The 13,400-nt window shown below is 40.7% G+C and overlaps 1 protein-coding gene and 1 long non-coding RNA gene across 2 annotated transcripts in view; one reads left to right on the top strand and one right to left on the bottom strand.

Moving 5' to 3' along the window:
- LOC126751768 (protein timeless homolog) overlaps window positions 1-13,400 on the top strand; it is a 571,553-nt gene that overhangs the window by 266,849 nt on the left and 291,304 nt on the right. The gene's annotated exons all lie outside the window — the stretch shown is intronic.
- LOC126751789 (uncharacterized) overlaps window positions 9,121-13,400 on the bottom strand; it is a 76,149-nt gene continuing 71,869 nt past the window's right edge. The window contains exon 3 of the long non-coding RNA XR_007665924.1: window positions 9,121-10,884. This is a non-coding gene — a long non-coding RNA (uncharacterized LOC126751789). The remainder of the gene's footprint in view (window positions 10,885-13,400) is intronic.

Here is a 13,400-nt window from a genome sequence, read left to right as displayed (position 1 = left end):
AATGGTTATTTTTTGTAAAGCGAATCCAAAGGTCTACAAAAAGAAGTTCTAAGCGAAAGAACTGATAATACCGCGTTGTTGGATCTGCCAGATTTTTTTATTGATTATTTTGAGAGATTTTTAAATTGGAGATTTTGATTTTCGGGGTTTTTGAAATTGGGTTTTTCAGATTTAACCCGATAATTTTTTATATTTTCAAGAATAATATAACGATATTTTAGAGTAACTTGGCTATTATTTTTCGATATTTTTCACTTTAAATTAGTGCACCCTAATGTACACACATGTTTTCTGGAAAATTACGACTTCTATATTATCTGACGTTAAAAGGTTTTCCTCAAATATATTTATATTAATTTTTTACTTCGCAAAATGTTGCTAAGGAAGTATTAAGTTTTGTTCACATAACGGTTGTTTGTAAGTCCTAAAACTAAAAGAGTCAGATATAGGGTTATATATACCAAAGTGATCAGGGTGACGAGTAGAGTCGAAATCCGGATTGTTTTTCCGTCCGTATTTTTGCAACTGTAACTTGAGTAAAATTTGAGATATCTTGATGAAACTTGGTATACGTATTTCTTGGCTCCATAAGAATGTTAAGTTCGAAGTTGAGCAAAATCGGCCCACTGCCACGCCCACAAAATACCGAAAACCTATAAAGTGTCATTAAGCCATAAATATATTAAATGAAATTTGAACGCATTAGGGAGGGGCATATTTGGAAATTTTTTTGGAAAAGTGGGCGTGGCCCCGCCCCCTACTAAGTTTTTTGTACGTATCTCGGAAACTACTATAGCTATGTCAACCAAACTCTATAGAGTCGTTTTCTTCAGGCATTTCCATATACAGTTCAAAAATGGAAGAAATCGGATATTAACCACGCCCACCTCCCATACAAAGGTTATGTTGAAAATCACTAAAAGTGCGTTAACCGGCTAACAAAAAACGTCAGAAACACTAAATTTTACGGAAGAAATTGCAGAAGGAAGCTGCACCCAGGCTTTTTTGAAAAATTGAAAATGGGCGTGGCCTCGCCCACTTATGGACCAAAAACCATATCTCAGGAAAATTTCTTTAAAAAAAAAAATAAAAACAAAGGAAACCGGCTCACCTTAATGCCTGAGTCTATGAAGGGCCAATTAATATTTGCAATGAAAACCGGCTCACTCTTCTATATATATTCTTCCCGATTTTTTTTGCGAATTTATTTTAGCTTTCTGGCTTTTCGCCACTTTTTCTTGCAGCCTTTGCCTTGATTCTTTGCACAAGCTTCACCATTTAACTCATTTCCAGCAGTAATTTTGTTGTTACTTGTATGTATTGTTTCTTTTTTACTCATTTAATGAGTCCGAACCTAACTTATCGTCTGATGCCCTGTCCTGCCGTGTCTTCTCTGTCTCAACCTTATTTCTATTGACTTTGAGCCAACAGAACCAGTCGAAAGCGGCGCCTTTAATCTACGTCCGAGTGAAGAACACACCTCACTCACTCACTCGCTCTCATCGGCACCGCTACCACACACACACGAACATACTGATATTTATATCTGAGCATAAAAAGTTGAGCGCACAAAAGTAATGAGCAGCATAATGTTTTGTTTAGCTTGTAAGCCGTCAAAGATATACAAGCAATTATTTCGCATTTAACTCAATAGCCATTAAATATTAAATAATGATGCTTCAGCGCATTTCATTTTAGTCCGGGGCTTAGTGCGCTCGAGCGTAAGAAAGAAATCGTGGCTATTTTAGAGTGATTGAAGCGCGATAATTGCTGAGAATTTTTGATGTAAGCGAAAGTAACAGTAAATCGAAAGTGGGCACCGCAGGGTTGAATTGCAAATTTCGAAGCTACGTGATGCCAAGGGGCATAAAAAGAGTGATGAAAAGCCTGTAAAATAAAATGAAGAAGCTTGAATGCGCAATTTGCTTTATTTTTGTATGGCGTAAAGGACGGAAAGTTACTGCAAGGTGGCGTTTACCAAAAAATTTTCTTTTTCGCTTGATGGGATTGAGGAAAAAACATTGGTTTTATTAACCCACCCTTTGACTTGCCTCAACCGTGTTCGAGATCGAGACAAAACTGACCCGAAAAATGAATAATTAGAAACGAAATAAAAAATATTATATGGTGTACTATTCGTACAAGAGAATACAGGAGTTTTCCGAAAGTAATAGAACGGATTTTCTTCCGCCGCGACTGTACTTCGGAGAGTGGGCGCACCGACTGGATTCGGTAGAGTGAAAAGTCAGGACAAATGTGCGACAGAGACGATTCATATGATTTAGCAGGCTTACCCAAATGTTGCTTTAGCAAGAAGTGGTGTGTTTCGGTGGCACCAGGCCTTTTTGGAGGGCCGGGAAGAGGTCGCTGATGAAGACCGGAAGAATGAGCAAATCCAAAGTGAAAACGATGCTCATTGTCTTTTTCGACATCAGAGGCATCGTCCACCATGAATTTGTTCCTCCTGGACAAACCGCCAACGTCAAGTTTTACTTGAAAGTCCTCAAGAGACTCAAACGAAGGGTCAATCGGGTGCGACAAGACATCGCAACCTTTTCGCCTTTTTTGTGAACAACTACCTAACCAAGACAACATCCCAACGCTACCGCTGCCGCCCCTACAGCCCTGATGTGGCCCCCCGGACTATTTTATTTCCTTACCTGAAAAGGCCGATGAAAGGCAAGCATTTTGAGACAACAGAGGAGATGCAAGCAGCATGCACCTTGGCTCTCAAGGCTATTCCGGAGAAGGCCTTCCGTGACGCCTTCTGTGCTTGGAAATCGCGCTGACAGCGCGGCATCGATGCAGAAAGAGCCTATTTTCAAAGTTTTTAAATAATTGTTTCAATGAATTTTTTTCTGATCGGCAAAGTCCTGTTACTTTCCAAACAAACTGAACTGGCTTCTAAAACTGAATATAGCCATGTGGATGTATACGGCCGTCATTGTACCAATTCTTACTATGGATCACTGGTTTCGTGGTCCCCATTAAAGAAGCAATATAATATTAGAGAATGAAATGGAATACAGGGGCAGTCTATGCAAGGGTTACTCGGACTGTTAAGTTATGTGCGACTGATGCGCTTAATATGGACCTGTAGAACCGCCCATAGATGTTTTCAACAGAGTTATGAACGTAAAGATATTCTAAACTAGCTCCAAACAAATCTAATTAGATCAAACTGTATTCTCCTTGGGTTGGATTGAAATAATCAAGGGTAAGGTTACCATCTAAACGTGAATGAAGAAGTGGTTTTGAAGTGGAGGAGGATATTACCTCTATTTATATCGACGGGTTCACAACGGACTGGTGTGTATGGACAGGGATATACTCTGAAGATCCTGATATCTCTCTTTCTATCCGTCTACCACACTCAGCTAGCATCTTTCAACCGGAAGTAATAGGCATAGAGAAGGTCTGTGGACTTCTAAGAAATAACTACGACGGGATAAAAAAATGATATTATTGTTGTTGACAAAGATAAATGCAACGTAGTAGTCAATAAATGTAAGAAGACTTCTACCTCACTGGCAAGTCAACTCCACTTGACAAAAATTTGAGTCACAGGAACATTTTCGGCAACGAAATAGCAGACGAGTTGATAAAGTCAGGAGCCGCTTTAGACGAATCCGTTGCTGAGCTAGTATCATTCCCGTAAATCTGATATGCATAAGTATATACAAGTCGCAGTTATTCAATTTCCGAATTCCGTTTGGTTCATAGCTGTATATAGTATTCATACAGCATATGGTATGTAAATATGTACATACATATGTATGAACGTGTGTGTTTCAAATGTGAAAAAGATTTCAGCTTTCCAGCAAATGAGTTACGCTTTATTAGGCTTATCGACATATGTACATAGGTATGTATATATCACACACCTACATGGCCGGCAATTCATGCGTGAAACAAGCGTGCATAAGTATCTGTGTGCATGTACGTGTGCGCTGCTGCTACGAAAATTTGCAACTTCGTTGCTTGCCACCGATTTGTGTGTGTTCTACTTCATCATTTTCATGCGTTGATTTGATATTTGCGAACATTTTCACCGTTATCCTCGATTGAAGTTTTTTTCCCAAATTTTCCCTCACTGTGAGTATATGTATGTGTGTGTGTACGCCTGCGTTTGTGTGTTAACATGCTGTTAATTGCTGTAAAAGCGCCGAAATTGTGCACGCTTCAATGGCCACAAACACACACACGCACACCCGAACATTTATGCACATCCACACAGGCAACTTTTTATCAGAGCCATAAAGACGCTTTTGATGGATGCGCGCTCATTCAGTCATTTATTCATTCATTTATCGATTTTTGTGCGTAAAGCATACGCGTGTTGCTTTCCTTCCCCACACAGTAATGATAGAAAAATATGCGAGAAAATACTAGTAAAAAAAAAAATGAAAATAGAAAAAAACAACTTTCAAGCAAAATTTTTTTTTCACTTTTAAGCAATTTTTTTCACTTTTAACCAGTTTTTTTTTCACTTTTTAGCAATTTTTTTTCGTTGCTTTTGTGGTGGCAGCAAAAAAATAAAATTTTCCCAGCGCAAATGTGGGAAAAAGCGAATTTGATATTCGAATGCCACTCACAGTTGCTGTTTGAATTTCAGCTGCGCCGCCAAATGTGCTGCCACCAGCAGACGCGCCGCACCATTCAGAAGTTTTTCCGCAAGCGCGCTTTAGTGTGCGTGTCTGCCTGTGTTGTGGGTGCCACCACCAACGATTTGCGGGGGAACGCGTAATATAGCCCGGCTTTAAGGTGATTATTTTTTTGTTTGGCATTTGATTATCGCATGGCCCAATTGGTCGTGGATGTGATAATCGAAGCGTTATGTCGTGGAGGCGTGCTCCAGCGTTTTCATGCTTCTTTGGCCAATGGAAAAAGCCATAAATGCCGTTTAAATTGGAAATTATTTTCAAAATGAATTTTCCATAGAAGTGTGATTCAAGGAGATGGTCTACATTATTAAATATTTTTTTCTTTACTTTACTTCATTGGTGTTACAAATATACTGTGGGAATCAGCTAAATGAGAGCGACTGAACAGAGTTTCTATATTCTTTAAGCATTTGCTGCTGAAATTTTTGGTATTTATGAGCTTGAACACTGTGAAATTAAAGAAATTTACATTGCTGACGAATATTATAGGCAACGAAACACTTAGAGGAAACGGAATATAGCTACCAGCTTGGTAACAGTTACCTACCCTGGTTTAATTCACAATTTTGCTTGTTTTCCAAGTGATTTCGGGAGTGGATAACTAAGAATAGGGCGCAGCTTTCGTCTCAGGTGTTGGTTTCTACAGAATCAGATACATGCTAAGTATTACCAACGCCATATTTTTCTCACTCTTTTAACATTTCTCTTCAGTAAGGTTTGTCATTTCATCATGGAAAAATATACGATACGTCATTGGGCCGTACTTCTTCCGTGATGATAAATACACACACGTTACTGTGAATGGGAATCGCTACCGCTCAATAATAACCGAATATTTTTGGCCCGAATTGGATGATATTGGACTTGGACAATATGTGGTTCCAACCGGACGGCGCCACAAGCCACACAACGAATGTCGCAATCGTTTTATTGAAAACCAAGTTTGGTGATCGTGTTATCTCACGAAATGACCCAGATTTGAAGCCGTTAGACTATTTCCTGTGGGGCTACGTCAAGTCTGTGGTCTATGCCAGCAAGCTAGAGACGAATTTCGTACAAATATCGAACGTGAAATTGCAGCATTATCGTCCGAAGGCATCGAATGTACTTTCACAGGAATAAAGAATTGCATTGATAGCTCAAACTTTGTAGGCTCTTATTGAAAAACTTACTTACAGATTAGAACAGTTTAGAGTTCTAAAGTTCAATATTATTGCCAGAGGTTGTGGACATAGTAGATTGCTAGTAAATGGACTTTCTAGTTAGTTGAAAAGATTGCTTGTCGATAACCAAGCAACATCTATCCAAAACATATTAAGCGAACTCGGGCTAAATTTACACTGCGACCGAGAAGAGGATATGCTTGAGTATCTAAACAGAATGCTTTGATTCCCCAGCAAAGTAAAAATGGACTTATGGTTCAGTGGTCGACAATTCCAACGCCGAAATCTACATATTTACCGTCGCGACGGTGCAAAGGGGGAAATAGGACCAGGAGCGCGCTTATACTCAAAACATAGCTTCAAATGTCTACAATTCAGTCTTCCAGATCGCAATGTTTGGCATAACAGAAGGTGCCAAGTGGGCTTCTGCTTTAACCAGGAAGTCCATAAATCTATTCGGCCATTAAGGCTATCCGTAGCGCTTGTATTAAGTGTCACTGCGTTAGGTTATGGAAACAGGCATTAACTAGACTCTTTGTTGATAAATCGTTTAGTACTGAGTTGGTTCTTTCGCGGGCAGCTTTAAACACAATTGCCCTAAGTTGCCCTATATCATTCAGCTCCTTCAAAGGTTGTGTGAAGCAATGGACTCTAAAGGAACACCTTAGCTCTTGGAACACGAACGATACATAGGGCATACTACAAAGTTACTTTGGGTCGCTGGGGGACAGACCAATTAGCTTCTAGGCAACAAAGAGCCTAGTAATAGTGCAAAGGTCAAACACAGTGCACCTATCATAAAGATCCGACCTTTGGAAAATTGGAAAAGTGGATTTGGCGAAAAGCAGAGTCGTCTGCGGTCTTACGCCCCTGCGTCTCCTCTTTTAAAAAACCAAGCATTGATAAAATCGAACAACTCTGCTGAAAGTAAGTTCGAAGATGTCAGTGGGGAAAAGAAATGTAGAGAATTTAAGGGGAGAATATGGTGCAGTAATAATAGAGAAGAGAGAAAAGAGAAAAACATGCGTCAGAATACAGTTGTTGTTGCTGTTGTAACGGCAGAATTCTGCCATTCCTTGGCATGAAAAAATCCGTTCCTGTTACGTAGACCCGACTGCCATGGGAACGGATACTAATACCAGTTGTTCTGACAGATATCAAAAATTTCATGGTCGCTTTTTAGACTTCTTCTTCTTCTTAATTGGCGTAGACACCGCTTGCGCGATTATAGCCGAGTTAACAACAGCGCGCCAGTCGTTTCTTCTTTTCGCTGCGTGGAGCCAATTGGTTATTCCAAGCGAAGCCAGGTCCTTCTCCACTTGGTCCTTCCAACGGAGTGGAGGTCTTCCTCTTCCTCTGCTTCCCCGGCGGGTACTGCGTCGAATACTTTCAGAGCTGGAGTGTTTTCATCCATCCGGACAACATGACCTAGCCAGCGTAGCCGCTGTCTTTTAATTCGCTGAACTATGTCAATGTCGTCGTATATCTCGTACAGCTCATCGTTCCATCGGATGCGATATTCGCCGTGGCCAATGCGCAAAGGACCATAAATCTTTCGCAGAATTTTTCTCCCGAAAACTCGTAACGTCGACTCATCGGTTGCTGTCATCGCCCAAGCCTCTGCACCATATAGCAGGACGGGAATTATGAGTGACATATAGAGTTTAGCTTTTGTTCGTCGAGAGAGGACTTTACTTTTTAGACTTAGGCCCTATTATATAAGCTAAGACCCCATCAATGGATTGGGAAAAAATAATCTGTCGAAACATGCTTAAGGAATACTTTCGCGTATAATTCTGTTAAGAATATATCCTTCAAGCTTGACTAAAAAAATTAGAAAACGACGTTTATTACCTCTAAGAAGAGGATTTTCAGTTTTGACTCTAGAACAGATATTCGAAATCTTTTGATTTATGGAAACTTGAATGTACTCACCTTCAGCCAGTTGTCGGTCAGCTTAAGGGTTCGCACCGACTGTGCCAAGGCCGCCGGTATCTGACACAAGCCCGTACCGCTTGCATCCAGTTCTTTCAAGCTCCACGAGGCGACAAACTCCTGCATAGCTGCGCCCACCTCGGGATTGTAAGCAATCGAGAGATGCACCAAATCCGGTATACCTTGGAGCGCACGTATGGCCTCGCCACGCAACTGATTGTGCGACAAATCCAAAAACTGCAGATTCGGCAATGCCAGAAAGGTCTCATAATCTATATCACTAATGTTGTTGTGACTCAGTAGCAGCGTGTTCAAGCTGAGCAAATTGTAGAAGGTCTCACGGTAGATTGTGCCAATGCGGTTGTAAGCCAAATTGAGGTGCTTCAGAAAGTGCATGCGCTGCGGAAAGAACGCAGTCTCGAGCTCGGCGATTTGATTGCACGACAGATCGAGTGTTTCCAGTGCGCTCAGCATGGAGAGATTAAGGTGTGCTAATTGAGTGATTTGATTGCCGCTCAAGTGCAGCTCACGTAAGTTGGCGCTACTCATTGCTGTTGCCTGCACAATTTGATTGTCATTCAGATTCAGTGATACAATGTTGCTTGACGATGCGTTACGCTGCTTAAGTGGTATGGTGGTGAGTGAGTTGTTGGCCAGTTCCGCTTGCTGTAGCGCCGTAAACGCGCTCAAGTTCACATCTTGCAGCAGATTGTTACTCAAATCAAGCGCATAAATGGCGCTGTGATTGCCATGATAATCACGTGCTGCATCGTAGTGGCGCAATTCGGCATTTGTGAGTCTAAGCGCGTGTTGTACCGCCGGCGTCTGCGTCACACTCTGTGCTTGCGGCGCGTCATTGTTCACCGACGTTGCCGCAATCGCTCGTCGTACCACGGCGTGTGTCGGCTGATATGCACGCTTCTTGTAATAGCGATACGACGCATCCGCGCGTCTATAGATCGGTTCATTTTCATCTCGTAATATCCGATGTATAGTCTCGTAAGAGAGTCGTTTCAACTCACTGCGATATAGATTGTAATGTTCATTGGAGTCCTCGTTGCCTACTTGACTGATTTGTGGTTCGAGTGCTTCGACTTGCGTCGATTTTGGTGCCTGCATCAGCAGCTCATCGTCCTGCATGAGTTCAGTGTCCATCTTCGCCGCTGCGTCGCCAATATTCGCGGCGATCAACGTGATGCTCAAGAGTGCAGGCAACATGTCTGCTATGCGCGCTCTTCTAAGCAGCGGAAGACTAGTTTGGCTGCTGACGCAGTTTTTTCTGCGCGTTCTACAATTCGGCGCCATTTTGTGTGAGCCAAATAAGCAGTTTGGCGTTTTCTTTTGAAATTTATTAGGTCTTTTTGATGAGATCTTTTATATTTGTTTTTTTTTTTTTTAATTTTTTTCTAAGATATAGCTTAGCACTTGTATTTGCTTGTACTTTTAATATTTTTAATCATGTCATGCCTAAGGTTATGCTAAATTTTTGTTAAGCAGTGCTTAGTGTGCTCTCTTCACTGTTGAAATTTGCTTTAGCTCCTAAATGTATGCTGCACTGTAATTTTATCTAGCTTTTGGCTTCACTATAAAGTATCTGACATATACATATATTTTAAGCTTTTGCGCTTAAATGTATGCTTCGCTTTGTTTATTTTTTTAATTTTTATCTTTTTTTATTTTTGTTTTTGATTCTTTTTTAATTTTTTTTTAATTTTTTTAATTTTCTTGTTGTCAACGCGTAACTTAAACGCCTTAAAATATGTTTCTTTATTAACGCGTTATTTTAAATCAGCGCAAAAGTATGCTACACTTCAAAAAATGCTCTCATTGCCCGCCACTCCTCTTGTCGTGTCACGTTTTTTATGCGCGCTCCTAAATTTATGCAACAAATATTCACCAAGTTATTGACACAATCATTAAAATACACAAATAACTTTTTTCACTCGCATTTACTTTTGGCACATTTTATTGCAGACTATTTTCTATGCTTTTTTCACCCTTCATTTGCTGTAATAACGTTTTTTTTTGGTGGCAGGTATGCAGGAAATTCCGGCGCGTAGCTTGTTGAAATACCCAGCGCGTTGTCCGCTGTAAATTGTGTCACGTTCCACTCTTTCGCTGCGAAAGCGCGGTAAAGTAGATAAATTTGTGCTTTCAAATTATAAATAATTTTGTTGTTGTTGTAGTTGGGATATTTAACGTCGCTATTTATTTGCAAAAATTCCAGCTGACAGGCATTTGCGCATCAACTTGTTTACATTTGCATTTCAGCTCGCTCTTTACTCTTTTGTGTAAGCTTAATTTTGTTGTTGTTGTTGGTATCTTTTCTATTTTTTCGCTTTCGTCTTGTCACCTTCACGTCCAGCTATACAACGCGCCAGCGATTGAATTAGGTCGCCTGGGAAAGTGCTGCTTCGCAGCAGTCGTCGTCTGCTTTTAGGCGCGCACTCACGTCCACTTGGCTGTTGTCTATTCAAATTTTATTTCCTCGTGCCGTTTTCATGCCTGTTATGCGGCAGCTGTGCGCTTTCTTGTTATCCGTACACGCTACTTGTTGTTGTGTTTTTTATTCTGCTGTTTCTTCGAATTCTACTACTATTCCTTCTGCTTGCTCATTTCCGCTTTCTTCATTTTCAACCTCTTCCACACCTACTTAGGCTTTGTTGTTGTTAATTTGCTTATGGCAAACGCTCGTAAAATGCGCAAATGGACGCGCGGCAAAAAGCGTGAAAGCAAACGCTTGTATGTGCGCCTAAATGTATGTCAGGCAATGTGTCAGTGGCAGCGTGCGCTTTGTGCTCGTTGACGCTTGATTACATTTTAAAAATGTCAAGTGCCTGTTACTGGTTTTTAATGTCGCTTGTTATCTGGTAGTGTTTACTGCGGCTGCTGTTGTTGTTATTATTGTTGTTGTTGTGGTTGCTTGCGCTTGTTTTGGCATAAAGCAACATCATTACGACGTGTCACTGTGTGTTGTTGCTTGTGTTTGTTGTTTTCGTAGACATGCCATCACGATGGTATTTTATGTTTGGTTCTTGTTGTTGTTGCTGTTGTTATTTGCTCTTAGGTTTGTTTGTTGCTGCTTTCTCCGCGCCCTTGGCTATCTGCCACTGCCAGTGTATCTGCAATGAAATGTGAAATAAATTGTTGTAATTAGTAGCGTCAGTCGTGATAGCGCGAAAGTTCTCCGAGCGCACACCTGGCGCCGAGTTGTTGAAATTAAAAGTTAAATTAAAATTATCGTTTTTTTGCGCTGTACTCTAGTTTATTTAACCCCTCACTTTTTCAGCTGTTATTTCGCAAATTTAAAACTTTCAACTGTTTTTGTTGTTTTAGAGTTGTAAGCGGGCGCTTTACAAAATTAAGCGCTCGTTTATTTCTTGTCGGTGCTTTTTTGCGCTCGCTAAAGTTAGGTTTCGCATTTTCTGTATATGATAGGCTATATTATATACAGTTAAAGCGCAGTGCTAGTAATGCAATAAGCGAAACAGCAATTGATAGCCTCAAGTTTTCTCAACTAAATTCACTGCTGAATCCAAAATTAGTTCCTTTGTAAGATAATTTTGTTCAACTATATATTATATGCCTAGAGCATACTAAAATTATGGAGGAAACGCCAGGAGAAAGCGAACCCGATTCCCCAATCGATGACGAGGGAGCAGACGTTCCATGAGGAAGTTCGAATAGCATTTACTCGTCTGAAGAACAACAAAGCGGCGGGGGCTGATGGATTGCCGGCCGAGCTATTCAAACACGGCGGCGAAGAACTAATAGGGAGCATGCAAAAGCTTCTTTGTAAAATATGGTCGGACGAAAGCATGCCCAACGATTGGAATTTAAGTGTCTCTAACCAATCCATAAAAAAGGAGACCCCACAATCTGCGCCAACTACCGTGGGATAAGCCTCCTCAACATCACATATAAGGTTCTGTCGAGCGTATTGCGTGAAAGATTAAAGCCCATCGTCAGCAAACTGATAGAAACTTATCAGTGTGGCTTTAGACCTGGCAAATCAACAACTGACCAGCTATTCACCATGCGCCAAATCTTGGAAAAGATCCGTGACAAGCGAATCGACACTCACCTCCTCTCCTTCGATTTCAAAGCTGCCTTTGACAATACGAAAAGGAGCTGCCTTTATGCCGCGATGTCTGAATTTGGTATCCTCGCAAAACTAATACGGCTGCGTAAACTGACGTTGAGTAATTCCAAAAGCTCCGTCAAGATCGGGAAGGACCTCTCCGAGCATTTCGATACCAAACGAGGTTTCAGACAAGGCGACACTTTATCATGCGACTTCTTCAATCTACTCCTAGAGAAAATAATTCGAGCTGCAGAGCTGAATAGAGAAGGTACAATCTTCGACTATAGTGAACAGCTGCTGGCGTACGCCAATGATATTGATATCATCGGCCCTAACTCGCGCAGTTAGTTCTGCTTTTTCGATATTGGATAAGGAAGCGTAGCAAATGGGTCTGGTGGTGAACGGGGGCAAGACGAAATATCTCCTGTCATCAAGCAAACAATCGTTGCACTCGCGACTTGGCTCTCACGTCACTGTTGACAGTCATAACTTCCAAGTCGTAGATAATCATGTATATCGTGGAAACAACATTAGTAGCAATAACAGCGTCAGCTTCGAAATACAACTCAGTATAACTCTTGCCAATGGGTGCTACTTCGAAATGAGTAGGCGATTGAGAAGCAAAGTGCTTTCCCGAAGAACAAGTACCAAACTCTATAAGGCACTAATTATTCCCGTCCTGCTATATGGTGCAGAGGCATGGACCATGACATCTGATGAGTCGACGTTACGAGTTTTCGTGAGAAACACACTTTGAGCTTTGACCACAGCGAATATCGCATTCGTTGGAACGATGAGCTGTGCGATATATTTCCGATAAAAAATTTGCAATGGGTATTGGGGTTCACATATTAGGTATCTGTGAGCTTGAACTTTTTACTCAGACTTTGACAATTTGTGGCCTGACAATGCCACAACTTAAAGGTTTTATTCGTGAAAGGTTTTTTCCTCGATATATTCATTAATGTTTGATTTGTATACTGGAAAGTGAAATAGTTAGCTTAAATTTAAAATTTCGATTTCACCGAATTAACTTAACTTTAACTTAGGGATGACAGGATATTACTTTGCACCGAACCTATTATAAACCTACTATTTTGCCAAACTATTCTCATATTTCTTCCGCCACGTTTTACCTAATTTACGCTTAGCTATAATTTCGTTGTGTTCAAAGTCGCTAAACATAATTAAAAGCATGCATAATTTATCGAAAAAGTGCGCTAATAATAATTTCATAACAACGATTTATGCGCTTATCGCAACTGAGAACCACCCAAACTAATTATTTATACCCTTTCATTTGTGCCTGTAGTGGTGAGCGCGTTCCAAATTATAAATAAATGCAAATTGCAAATTAATCGCCTCAAATTAAATGTGCCCAACCGCTCTAAAATGCACAAAATTATCTTAATTGAGTGTAGACGCCTTAAAGTAGGCTAAGCCATGTTTTTCTACACCAAATCGCTGCTTGGCGACGGCGAACGAAGAGGCAAACGAGCGCTACCACTTTCAATTATGCGCAATACATAATTTATCTAAATCTTTTCATCATGC

This window comes from Bactrocera neohumeralis, chromosome 2, assembly GCF_024586455.1.
Source record: "Bactrocera neohumeralis isolate Rockhampton chromosome 2, APGP_CSIRO_Bneo_wtdbg2-racon-allhic-juicebox.fasta_v2, whole genome shotgun sequence".
NCBI classification, from domain to species: domain Eukaryota; kingdom Metazoa; phylum Arthropoda; class Insecta; order Diptera; family Tephritidae; genus Bactrocera; species Bactrocera neohumeralis.
This window is presented reverse-complemented; position numbering and strand designations above follow the sequence as displayed.